The sequence below is a fragment of the Rattus norvegicus genome, chromosome X (genome assembly GCF_036323735.1).
Source record: "Rattus norvegicus strain BN/NHsdMcwi chromosome X, GRCr8, whole genome shotgun sequence".
Classification (NCBI taxonomy): Eukaryota; Metazoa; Chordata; class Mammalia; order Rodentia; family Muridae; genus Rattus; species Rattus norvegicus.
The window spans coordinates 96,883,774-96,898,059 of record NC_086039.1 but is presented as its reverse complement, the minus strand read 5'-3'; the positions used below and the strand labels follow the sequence as shown (position 1 = coordinate 96,898,059).

Here is a 14,286-nt window from a genome sequence, read left to right as displayed (position 1 = left end):
AAGAGAAACAAGCCGAGAAAGAAATTAGGGAAACGACACCCTTCATAATAGACCCAAACAATATAAAGTACCTCGGTGTGACTTTAACCAAGCAAGTAAAAGATCTGCACAATAAGAACTTCAAGACTCTGAAGAAAGAAATTGAAGAAGACCTCAGAAGATGGAAAGATCTCCCATGCTCATGAATTGGCAGGATTAATATAGTAAAAATGGACATTTTACCAAAAGCAATCTACAGATTCGATGCAATCCCCATCAAAATACCAATCCAATTCTTCAAAGAGTTAGACAGAACAATTTGCAAATTCATCTGGAATAACAAAAAACCCAGGAGAGCTAAAACTATTCTCAACAATAAAAGGACTTCAGGGGGAATCAGTATCCCTGAACTCAAGCAATATTACAGAGCAATAGTGAAAAACACTGCATGGTATTGGTACAGAGACAGACAGATAGACCAATGGAATAGAATTGAAGACCCAGAAATGAACCCACACACCTATGGTCACTTGATTTTTGACAAAGGAGCCAAAACCATCCAGTGGAAAAAAGATAGCATTTTCAGCAAATGGTGCTGGTTCAACTGGAGGGCAACATGTAGAAGAATGCAGATCCATCCATGCTTATCACCCTGTACAAAGCTTAAGTCCAAGTGGATCAAGGACCTCCACATCAAACCAGATACACTCAAACTAATAGAAGAAAAACTAGGGCAGCATCTCGAATACATGGGCACTGGAAAAAATTTCCTGAACAAAACACCAATGGCTTATGCTCTAAGATCAAGAATCGACAAATGGGATCTCATAAAACTGCAAAGCTTCTGTAAGGCAAAGGACACTGTGGTTAGGACCAAACGGCAACTAACAGATTGGGAAAAGATCTTTACCAATCCTACAACAGATAGAGGCCTTATATCCAAAATATACAAAGAACTCAAGAAGTTAGACTGCAGGGAAACAAATAACCCTATTAAAATGTCTAAGATATGTCTAAGAAGGAAAGGAGATAAAGTAAAAGTTCTCAGTCCAGTGAAAGACTGATAGCAATACATCAAATTTATGACCATGGAAGAACCTCACAGACATTGTGCTGAGTCAGGAGAAAAACCAGATGTAAAAGAGTGTACTGTAGACTGGGGACGCAGCTCAGTGCATAAAAAGCCTTGGTGCAGGCAGGAGGACCTGAGTTCAGGTCCCCACAACGTCTGTCAAAGCCAGATGTGGTGGAGTCCCTATAAACTCAAGAGTTTGTGACAGGATCCAGAGAGAGGCAATCCAAGGAGTTAGCTGGCCAGCCAACCTGCCAAGCTCCAGGTTAATTAAGAGACCACATCTCAAAATAAAAAAGGTATCAAGCAATAGAGGATGACAAATGTAACCAAGATTGGAGAAAGGGGTGTGCTCAGATGTTTAGAGCCTAAGCAATTTGCGTCAACAGGTGTCCAAAATATAAAAATATAAGATAGACAAATGATATGAAATGAAACAAGGATAGGAAACTCCTACCTGCCCAGTCTAGGTGGTGAGTACATCAGTGTTCTCTGTAATATTCTCTCAACTTTTCTGTATGTTGGAAATTTTTCATTAAAAATCATTTAAGAAAAAGTCAAAAAAAAATGGGGTTCAGAGCTAAACAAAGAATTCACAGCTGAGGAATGCCGAATGGCTGAGAAACACCTAAAGAAATGTTCAACATCTTTAGTCATAAGGGAAATGCAAGTCAAAACAACCATGAGATTTCACCTCACACCAGTGAGAATGGCTAAGATCAAAAACTCAGGTGACAATAAATGCTGGCGAGGATGTGGAGAAAGAGGAACACTCCTCCATTATTGATGGGATTGCAGACTGGTACAAACATTCTGGAAATCAGTCTGGAGGTTCCTCAGAAAATTGGACATTGAACTCCCTGAGGATCCAGCTATACCTCTCTTGGGCATATACCCACAAGATGCCCCAACATATAAAAAAGACACGTGCTCCACTATGTTCATAGCAGCCTTATTTATACTAGCCAGAAGCTGGAAAGAACCCAGATGCCCCTCAACAGAGGAATGGATACAGAAAATGTGGTACATCTACACAATGGAATATTACTCAGCTATCAAAAACGAGTTTATGAAATTCGTAGGCAAATGGTTGAAACTGGAAAATATCACCTTGAGTGAGGTAACCCAATCACAGAAAAACACACATGGTATGCACTCATTGATAAGTGGCTATTAGCCCAAATGCTTGAATTACCCTAGATGGCTAGAACCAATGAAACTCAAGACAGATGATCAAAATGTGAATGCTTCACTCCTTCTTTAAAAGGGGAACAACAATACCCTTGGCAGGGAATAGAGAGGCAAAGATTAAAACAGACACAGATCCTGCCCCACATGTGGCCCACACATATACAGCCACCCAATTAGACAAATGGATGAAGCAAAGAAGTGCAGACCGACAGGAGCCGGATGTAGATCGCCCCTGAGAGACACAGCCAGAATACAGCAAATACAGAGGCGAATGCCAGCAGCAAACCACTGAACTGAGAATAGGACCCCTGTTGAAGGAATCAGAGAAAGAACTGGAAGAGCTTGAAGGGGCTCGAGACCCCATATGTACAACAATACCAAGCAACCAGAGCTTCCAGGGACTAAGCCACTACCTAAAGACTATACATGGACTGACCCTGGACTCTGACCTCATAGGTAGCAATGAATATCCTAGTAAGAGCACCAGTGGAAGGGGAAGCCCTGGGTCCTGATAAGACTGAACCCCCAGTGAACTAGACTGGTGGGGGGAGGGCAGCATTGGGGGGAGGATGGGGAGGGGAACACCCATAAAGAAGGGGAGGGGGAGGGATTAGGGGGATGTTTGCCTGGAAACCGGGAAAGGGAATAACATTCGAAATGTAAATAAGAAATACTCAAGTTAATAATAAAATAAAAATAAACAATATAGGACACAAGGATCTATTTTCCTTCAATTATAAGTTATGCTGCTGAGTGTGCCTAAGCAAAAATTGCATTTTAACCTAACGGTTCATTATTAAAATTTTAAAGCCTCTTAATATTTAAAGTAGTTTTGTCAAATTAACCTGTATGTGTTTGATATTGAGTTAACCAAAATTTGAACAGAAGACATATTGGTTGGCATAGCGGAGATGACTGCAGCATTTTCTTTTCTGTATATAAACAAACTACTACTGGTATTCTAAACCAAGTCATGTACTAGGAATTAAAGCAAACAAGATATCAATATTAAAACCCGCTTTAGTAATTCTATTCTAGTAAGGCTGCCTTCTGAACCTTACTAACATTTTAAGTCTTGTTTCCATTTCTACATCATAAAACTTTGCCTTAATTATTCCATTTTTATAGGTAACTCCCCGTAAAGTGTTCTAAGATATTGACCTGTACCTATTAATTCTCTAAGTAGCATTGGCTGTGTTGCTGAGCTTTTAAAAAGTTTAATACAGGCTGTTTAAACAGTTATTAACACTCATAATTGAGAAAATAATCGTATTCCAATTTGTACTGCTGTTAAAATTCAGCTACTTTCATTACAATTATGTTAAATGTATATTTGTTAATATGCTAAAAAACATGCTTAAATCTACATGAAAGAAACTATGAAGAAAAAAATATGCCAGAGATAACAACAACAATTGCACATTTGTATACTTGAAAGGATTTATTTTCCCTCTTCTCACATATGTGATATCATTTACTAAGGATGTTATAGTCACAGGAAGTGAACAAAGACATTTTGCCTTGGATTTTGCTGATAACTAAGCAAATCAGGAGAAAACTTTACAAATGTGCTAACATATCCCTCGAGTACAAGGCTAATTCAATAACAACTATGAGAAGCATTCTATGCAGTCATCATTATATCATGTTATCCTCTAAAATATGTTTAATTTTCTTTTAGAATGTCATGCATGTATACAATATGTTTTGATCATACTGACCCACTTCCCTCCTCCATCTTCTCCCACAACATTTTCCCTCAAATCTTCCTGTTTTCTCTTTTAAATGTTATATCGCACTGATTGCAATTAGTGATGGCTATGAGTGTATGAGTATGAGGCAATCCACTGAAACATGGATAACCTAGCTGAGGTTAAACCAATGAAGAAAAGTGACTCTCCATTCCCTTACTGCCATAAACTGAATAGCTTCTCAGCAAGGAGTTAGGACTTTTGTGCCACTTACCCATCATGCTACAATTCTGAATGGGTTGTTCTACTGTTCTTAGGCAGGTAACGACACGTAATATGAGTACATGAGCACAGCAACCAAGTCATGACCAGTATTTCACATAATCTTCCACCTTCCAGTTCTTACACCTTTTTTTACTATTCTTCAAAATCGGGTCGTGTATTGAGAAACTTTTCTGACAAGGCTTTATTTCTTCAAATTTCTTTGACTCTTCATGAAATATATTGCCAAATATCTATGTATCCTACAAAGGTTTTAGTGGGGAGAAATATTCCAAACTCATTGGTTATTTCCCAGGAGGCACTGTTTCCTTTTATAAACTTTAGTAGGGGTATATAAATACAAGTCTGTAAGTAAATTACTATTCAATCTAAATCACACACTAATACAACATATTATGACAGACTTGGATTTCTATTATTGCTAAAGTACATGGATTTTTTTTTTATTAACTTGAGTATTTCTTATATACATTTCAAGTGTTATTCCCTTTCCCGGTTTCCGGGCAAGTACATGGATTTTTAGTGTATTAAATAAGAGTTATAAACCTTGCATTTCATTCAGTGCCTGTGAAACTGTAAAAGGACTATTGGGCTTGGTGGAGGCATAGGCCTTTCATCCCAGCACTCAGGAGGCAGTAGCAAGTGGTTTCCTGAGTTCAAGGCCAGACTGGTCTACATAATGAGTTCAAGGTCAACCCAGGCTACATATAGAAACCCTGCCATGAAAAACCACACACACACTCACAGAAACCAAATCTATTGTGTAAAGCAGGCAATCATGTTGGTAACTTATTAATACAGTTCAAACAAACACATTCCACTACTATGTAGAAGTCGTTATCTTTATTCTTTTACTCTAATTACAGCTAAAAATGCATGGGCACAAGACAGTGTCAGAGTAATGAAAATCCTTTCTCCCTACTTGAGAAGCAGGCATCTTATTGATGGTGGGTCGATATACACAACAAATCACGCATTTTTGTATATAAAATTACAGAGTATCAACTATCATGAAACAAAGAAGAATGCAAGTGGATCCCTTCCCCAGAAGACAATAAAATTCAAATTAGGAAAGCAGACATATGAACATGAAATTATTATAGAATGTATGTGATGGTGGAATACACACTAAAAGATTTGTGATATGGCAAGGTAACTGTAGCTGATAAAAGAAATTTTTCAACAACTGCCTTTAGCAGAAAATAATATCACTGAATTACTTTCTTGGCATTTAATCACCTGAATAACTAAATAATAAATTTGAAATTATTGATTCATTAAATACTTATAGTAATAACTTATAGTAATAACTGTGTGTATGGTATTTTTTAAAAAAGAAACTAGATCCTGAACACAAAGAAAACTATTATAATCTTTGGTAAGCATGGGAAACGGTAATGAGAAGACAAATACCTGGGTTCTTTTGACCATCAGGTTCAATTCATAATTATGCAAACATATAAGAATCTTCTTTCTTCACCATTTAATAAAATGTCTTAGGAATGGGTACCAGCATGGTGGCACATGGTGGATTTTCTCTGTGAGTTTGAAGCTAACCTTATCTACATAATGATTTACAGACCAGCTAGGGCATCACAATGGAACCTTGTCTAAAAACATAAAAAAAAAAACTTGAAGTTTAGGGAATGGCACAGCAAGTAACACTTGCTCCCTCACTTGTCAAAGTACCCAGCTTCTGGTTCCCACTACCTTCATGGGAGCTCACAATCTTATGTAACTCTAGTTCCAGGGATCTGAAACCCTCTTTGGCTTCTACTTGCACCAGGCACACACACTGTGCACATATATGCATTCAAGCAAATATTCATACACATCAAAAGAAATTTTTAAAAATTATTTGTGTTAAGAATTAAAATACATACTCAATGGCTCAAAATGTCCCTAAATCTGTAAAGAGTCACCTACCTTCATAAAATAATTCCTAGATACTAAGTTAATTCTGAAACCCACAAAAATAAGATTGAAAATAAGCAAAGGAGAACATTGAACAGGTAGGTTTATAGTGGAAGCTTTCCATCTCATTTGCATATGTAGCAACTGAGGTGCAATGCAAGTACACTGACTTAGAAAGGAAAGTGAGAGCCTACAGTACAGAAATCCAATCTTGTAGCTAGCATTCCAGTGTAACTCAACCATATAAAACTCTAGCTCTCATAATTTCTAACTATGAAACAAAGGTTTTTGTTTTCATTTTTTGTTTTGTTTTAAATAAGGAGAACGAATGCAGACAAATACAATTTCATAAAGAAGGCTTAAAGCAAAAAAAATTATGTTTTCCACTTTTTCTAAGATAGGTAATGCCATTTCCTGAAATTAATTGAGCTTTTGTTTTGATGTTTCAGTAATTTAAGGCTAATATCCCTTTGCATAATAATGGTGAATTAAACATTACCCACTCAGAAACTCAGAATAGAACTTTAGTTGAAAACAGGGTGTTTCTAGTTATAAAATAGGGATCGCAATAATAATTCTACAAGATCAGAGTAAACCCTAGCCCAATTAAAATGTCCTCACAAAAGATAGACAAGTGGTCCAAAGATAAAGAAACCATGTGAAGTCAGAAGCAAACAAACCAAAGAAATCTAGGAATTGAACCAGACAAGAAAGAGCCTCATCTGGGGTCTTGGAAGAAGCTCAATGGAACCTCCGTCTGCTTTGACTGTGAAAGACTATAGTTTTACTCTTTCAAACAACTCAGGTTGTAGTGATTATTATAAAAGCCAAGAGATTAAAAGGATAGCACCCAGTGATCTCTAATTTCAGGGAATATTTAATGTTACATAATAAACTGTACTCAAAGTGATTTATCTTTGTATATATTGGTTATGTGTATAACTTAATTCACACACATTATTATGGTCTTTGGTTTACTCTTACATTGGTTTCCTTTCTGTTGTTACTTCATTGATTTCATTTATATATTTTTTTGTATCCGCTAGGAAGATTAATCTGTTCTTTGCTGTGCTGTCTTGTTTGCTTATTTGTTAGATTCAGAAAGGGAGGCTGAGCTTTTAAAATGGAAAGTAACTAGGGAGCAAGGTTGGCTGACTTATGGTGGTTTTGTCCTGGTTGAAGTAAAAAGTGTATCTCATGGTGTACTATGGAGTGGATACTGACACTACAAAGGAATACAATTAGTTTTATTTAATGTACAAACTGTTAGGAATGTGAAATAACTATTTCCTACAGCCCTTCTACACACTTAATTTAAAAATCAATATTAATCTTTACTGTGGGTTCTAAATGGGAGACAACATTACCCTATATCTTCAGCATATATTTAATCATGTGATATAAACATTTAGCATCTCACTAAATTTACAGTGTAGGCAGAAACAACATATAGCCTGTAAATATGAAAAAATAATCCATAACAACAAATGCATTCATAATTTTAAGAAGAAAAATTGATGTGTGTTGAAAGGGAGACTTTCACTTCAACCTCCCTTACAGTCTTTGCATAATTTTGTATTAACTTTTGATGCCTATCCTTTCATTAATCTTTTGAATTTATCCATTTCAAATGGCATTATCTATAAGGTTCCATCCTGTCCAGTTACTATGTAAGCTGCTTTTCTTAAGAGAAAATGTAGATTCTGCCTTAGGATATCAGATATAAATCTGATCAAGATCAAGAAAGCGACAGAAGCATGCTGCCCTCTGAGAGACTCCACCCAGCGGCTGACAGAGACAGAGACAGACACCCACAGCCTATTTTCTATAGAAAATATGAATCTCAGATAAAAGTTACAATAACCTGCATTTATTTAATTTGTTGTTATTGTGGTTACTGTGTTTTTATCCACCATTTTTGTATTGTTTGTGTTCTTGTGAAGGGATGCTCTGAACTTTTTTTAAAAACAGGAACCATGTTTATTTTTTATTTATTTATTGTATGAATGTATGTTTGTTCTGCATGTATGTCTATGCACCATATGCTCGTGGTGTCAGAGAAAGGCAGAAGTGGGCATTGGATGCTCTGGGACTAGAGATACACAGATGGTTGTGAGCTACCATGTGAGTTCTGGGAATTGAACATGGATATTCTAGAAGAGCCAGTGTACTGAACCTGTAAATCATCTCTCTAGATGATTTTAATAATCTTTTAATAAGATTCAAATGATAGCTTGTTGCTAAGGACAGACTCCTTTACAGACTACCTTATCATAATATGAGGGTATAGTATTCCCTGTTTCTCCTCCCTCTACAAAATATGCATATCTATAATATCTGGCATATACTCCATGTTAGCAGTGTAATCCTTGTTTGCATATTCACAACTTGAAATACCATAATTCTATGAATCATGTGTTAAAACAGACCTATATATTAAACATGAATGGTAAAGCAATGTAATCTTTTACCTGATGGAATATTCCATGCACTAAGTTTCAAGTCACTCTGCTGACTAGGACCTAAAAAGCTTACCACATTTGCAGGAGCAGAATCTGGGGTTGGGGATTTAGCTCAGTGGTAGAGCGCTTGCCTAGGAAGTGCAAGGCCCTGGGTTCGGTCCCCAGCTCCAAAAAAAAAAAAAAGAACCAAAGAAAAAAAAAAGAAAAAAACTTTGCAGGAGCAGAATCCAAAGCCACGTTCACAAGCAGTAGAGCCAGATCAATAAACTGTGGCCCACACTTTCTACTTCCTTTTCAGACAATATAATACTAATTTGATTAGTGATTGATGTTTAACCCCTAGCGTGACAAGTACTTTTTTTTTTTTTTCGGTTCTTTTTTTCGGTTCTTTTTTTCGGAGCTGGGGACTGAACCCAGGGCCTTGCGCTTCCTAGGCAAGCGCTCTACCACTGAGCTAAATCCCCAACCGTGACAAGTACTTTTGCTAGCATGCTAGATGACATGGTCTGGCATGAATGGCTTTGGCAAAATAACAAATTGGAACAAGACATTCTCTAATAAAATCTGAACCAGACAATACAAAAACCACGTAGCTAACACAAATAATCTGATACTGGAGAGTCAGTGTCGCTATTAGAACCTCACACTGATTTGCCCATAAATTGCTGCACCTCCATTAACTGAGGCTTATGGAAAACTAACTGGGTTTGGGTACTATCTTAGCACGGCTAATGGCCTACCATCTCACCACCCTCCTGTTTCCAGACTTCTTTATTACAATGGCTATCCTGGTAAATAGTTGAAGATACCTTCTCAAAATAAGTATCTTTCGCTACATGTTTTGGGTCATAAACAGGACTACTAGGGAAAAGAAGCATTGGCAAAATCATTACCACTCTAAACAAAATTGAAATAATATGTACTTTGTGACTGGGCAGTTGAAAATTACCTTTGAAATAATATGTACTTTGTGACTGGGCAGTTGAAAACTACCTTTATAAATGTTACAAGAAACAAACAAACAAAAGAACTAAAAGAATCCTAAGGAACACATATGGGATGGCAGATCCCTCAAAATTTAAGAGAAACGTTGGCTATTTACCTTATTGAAGGGTACATATTAGAGCAATAGGTCCCAGACCAAAAAAATCAGATTAGCTTCGGAAATGCAAAGAACTTTAGGGTGAAGGTTGAATGTTGGTGGGGGGAACCATATTTCTGAAGATAATAGTATCAGTGTAGGAAAAAAAATGAAAGCCTGCCACTAGCCAACTGAATCAGCTCCAACAATTACAACAGTGACTTATAGCTACAGTCATAAATAGCAAATCCATAGCTCCAGGTTTCTGCATTTATATTAGGTGCTATAACAAGGTAATGATTTATCTTCTACATCATTTCTTTCAGCACCACGAGTCTAAGAAAAGCAGGTCCTTAATTGCCTTACCTCCCATGTAATTTTAGCTAGGGAAAGGTAATGGTTTTAGAAAGAAGTAATGCAGAATTCCTTCTATATTAAAAACTGTATATTTCAAAAATGTCTGATAGGGAACATCAGCCATATGAAGCTGCTGGATTGCTCCAAGATGGGCAAGATGAAAGACATACTGAAGGGACTTCTGAGCCAAATAAAGGTCACAGGGAATCATTGCAGTGATCACAATATTGATCCACCCCAAGCACCATGGACAATCCCACTACCATACAGTATGCCAACCAACCTCATGCTCAACTTGCTCAGGAAGGCACTAAGCACTATGGGTAAGATTAGTAGAATAACCTCATTTCCTTCTAATTCACTACAAAAAAAATTAATTTATGGTTGCAACAGAAGAAGACTATTTCCTTGTCTGTTCATGATTCCTGATCACAATTCATAAGATACTTCCTGTGTCGATAATCTAATGGCCTCCTCCCCCAGGAATAATAATATCAATCAAGTCAGCTGAAATACGAAGTTACTTAAGAGTCCATGTTTTATGCCAGTGTTCAGTGTTCATTTCTGCTCATCACACAACAGGAGTCCTTCTACTGTTCCAATCAGTTCCTAGGAAGGCTTGGTTCTCATTTCCACATGCTGGAGCAAGACCTTATGAGAAGCCTGTACCAAGAATTGTTCTGAACTCTGTTTAGCTTTGTCGCCCTTGGAAAATGCTGGTTTTCTCTTTCACTAAAGTAACAGAATTAAAAAAGTAACCTGCTAAACAACAGGCTTACTCTGATAGACATTAATATCTTGGTATGTTGGGAGAGATGAGGGATGAATATTCAAATGGTTAGCATGGTAAACACAGGCCAGAGTATGGCAAATATGTCATGGACAGATTTTGCATTGTACACTTCTCTTGCCCATTAAACTGTTAGATTACATTCTTAAAGCTAGCCACCAAAGTCTAGTCTCTTATTTGGCCACTTCCTTCTCTGGAAGTTGACTACCAAGGTTCAATTATCAAAGTATTAAAGTCCAGAAATCAAAAGCCCTCTTTTGGCCACTTTAATTAACATGTCTAATTAAAATGAACCAACTCATCAAGCATAGGAGTTTTCTGCTTTCCCCTTATAAATTATCATTTGCCTATGGGCCATAAGTGCCTCCTCTCTATCAAGAATCAGTCCTGTGTCCCTCCTAGGCCAATATCCCTTTACCTTCTCCCTCATCCTCTATCTCCTGTCTCTGTCTCTTATTCCCTGACCTTTGTCCTTCTGGTGCAAATAAATCTCCTTTGTGCTGAGAACTTGGTGTTGGGATGTCTTGTACCTGCTTTGAGGTCCCTTTAAGTATGATTAAAATTCATTAGATGAATTTATAAAATGATAAAATAATTATTTCAAAAATACCATTTATAGAAGTTGGAGAGATGACTAAACATTTAAAAACAAATGTTCTTTTTTTGTTTTTGTTTTTGTGGAAAATATGTCAAAGGTTCAGTTTATGGCAGCTTAGCTTTTTTTAGGGAATACGGTAAAGAAGAATACCGAGGCAGTAGGAGTGTGCTTCAGGGAGTGTTCACAGCATGGCTGTCAATAAGAAAACAGCACAGGGTTGAAGGGATGAGATTGACCTTAGAGAGCCCAGCACCCACAACCTTCTGTCACTACAGCCGGGAAATAAGATGCCCTCTAATGATCCTGAAGGCCATCAAGTAAATACAAGGTGCACATGCCTGCAGGTATATAAAATAATTTAGATACATAAAATAAAAAATTGCTTAAAAAGTAATAAAATAAAATAAACAGCATTTATAACTTGCTTTCAAGGGGAATCAGTGACTCAAAAGGTCTTATGCAAGATTTTTCAGTAATTATTTTAATGAGATGACAACATTTCCTGATGGTTTTCCTAAAACCATTACAGACTATTAAATAACTAAAAGATTTATGGGGTTTATGTCCCCTTTTAATGATTGAAGAGGATAAAGATTATTTGCTACCTGTCTGAATATAAATAAGTACACGTATCTATTCCTAGAAAAAATATTTTTTCTCTAATTTAACTAAACATGTAATTTGATATACACAATTTTTACTATATGTATAATGGAGGACTTAATGATCAATGGCTTAAAAGCGGCTCACATTTAATATAACCTTCATTAAAATGAGTTACTACTAGTAAAATATAATGCTTGGTGTTAAAAATAAAAAATTTATACTTCATAATAAAGGCTGATAACCATTAAGAACATTAAACTAATGGCTTTTTCTAATAAATTTGAGGGATAAAAATCACACAGGAAACTTAAAATTTTGTAGTGGTTTAATAAAAACATTTCAGATCATCTCTGTTCATTCAAGTCTTGTCTCTGAAACAATTTGCTGATCTTGAAGCAAAACGACCTATTTTACATATAGTGGAACATCCAATAGCATAGACAATATACCAGCACAACAAACATGCAGTCTTGCATCCATAAACTATGCAAGTAAAGCGAACTGTAATTTAGCTGAAAGAGCAAAACCACTGAACTTAAACATGTTTAAAGAAAGTATATGAAGATGTCTCAAAGAAGGTGAATAGCATGAATTTGCAGTAACATCTTATTTTAAGGAAACGAATCAATGTTAATAAAACCAAATTACTCAAAATAACTTGAAGTGAATATTTAAAATCATAACTCATTTTCGGTAAAGCTGTATTTATCATGTACTATAATTAGGAAAAGTTATCATGACTAAGATAAACTGAAACATGAAAAATAATTTAAACCCAAGTTTGTTTTCTCTTACAAATCCACCCTAGGGCATTTCTATTATTTTGGAAAGAAAGTCAGGCCATTGGCTCCATCACTCTTTCTTCAACTATCTTCAGAAAACAGACAAGTTCAATGGAGGTAGAAATAGCATGCTGCTAACAGATATCATCTCAGAATTGTGTTCAGCTTTGTTTTGTTTTGTTTTGAAGCTTTTTATTTCTTTTATTTTTTACTGTCCAGACTTTATCCCCTCCAAGTCCACCCTCTGACTCTTCCACATCCCATACCTCCACCCCCTCTTGCTCTATGATGTTCTCACCCCCACCCCCACCCCACTAGACCCCCCCACGCCCTGGGGCCTCAAGTCTCTTGAGGGTTAGGTGTATCTTCTCTGACTGAACCCAGATCCAGGAGTCCTCTGCTGTGTATGTGTTGGGGGCCTCATATCAGCTGGTGTATGCTGCCGGGTTGATGGCTCAGTGTCTGAGAGATCTTGGGGGTCCAGGTTAGTTGAGACTGCTGGTCTTCTCCTATGGGGTCACCCTCCTCCTCAGCTTCTTCCAGCTTTTCTCTATCTCAACCACAGAGGTCAGCAGCTTCTGTCCATTGGTCGGGTGTAGATATCTGCATCTGACTCTTTCAGCTGCTTGTTGGGTTTTTTGGAGGATCCAGCTCAAGGAGAAGCCCAAGGCCTGACACTATTATTGATGCTATGGTGTTCTCACAAAAAGGGGCCTATCTTGTTTTGTTTTTTGTTCTTTACTATTTTCCTTTTTCTTTTTTGTTTGAAATAGATGGTAAATCCAAAAAATGAAAACAGCAAAAGAGAAGCATCTTTAGAAACCACAAAGACAGTTCTTTTGTTTCAGTCAGCAACTTGAAGGTGCTGGCAATCTAAGGTGGGATAGATGGCACTTCATATTCAGGTACTCGATAGCTTGCATGATGGCATCATCTGTAATTCCAAGGGGCTTTGTTCCCAGCTTGCTGATAGCCTTCCCTTCCTGGTGAGGGCACTCTTGAGTCAGATGCAGAACCTCCCCATGGATGAAGTTAAGACCAGACACCCTGGAAACCTTGGCAGCTGCTACTCAAACTTCGGCCTGGACCATGGACTGGATTTCTGTGGCTGTGCCTGCAGGGCTTTGATCCAGCATGGAATGGGCATTGGCAATTTCCAGGTGGTGTGTGGACAGCTCCTTCATGTCTTCCAGTACAAAGATGCTCAAGATCTTGAGCCTTCTGTTTCCCATTGAGGCCTGGAGGATGCCAAGCACTTTGACATACACTCCAATAGGCAGAGGAATCAGGTGCTCCTTGGATCGCCTTTTAGCCAAAGCCTGCCTGTCCTCAATGGCCTTTAAGGTCATGGCAATGGATTTGTACACAATTTACTACAAATATTTTTTGTCCTCCATGATCATTCCCATGACGGAGGAGACCTTGTGAACTGAAAACCCTCTAATCTTGAAAACACTGTCAACTTCAATGGTACTTAGCAA

General features: G+C 37.3%; 1 protein-coding gene and 1 pseudogene across 6 annotated transcripts in view; both read right to left on the bottom strand.

Annotated features, from left to right (window-relative positions):
- The window catches only part of Diaph2 (diaphanous-related formin 2), an 827,546-nt gene that overhangs the window by 630,021 nt on the left and 183,239 nt on the right, over positions 1-14,286 (bottom strand). The gene's annotated exons all lie outside the window — the stretch shown is intronic.
- The window catches only part of Rpa4l-ps1 (replication protein A4 like, pseudogene 1), a 33,947-nt pseudogene that overhangs the window by 18,968 nt on the left and 693 nt on the right, over positions 1-14,286 (bottom strand).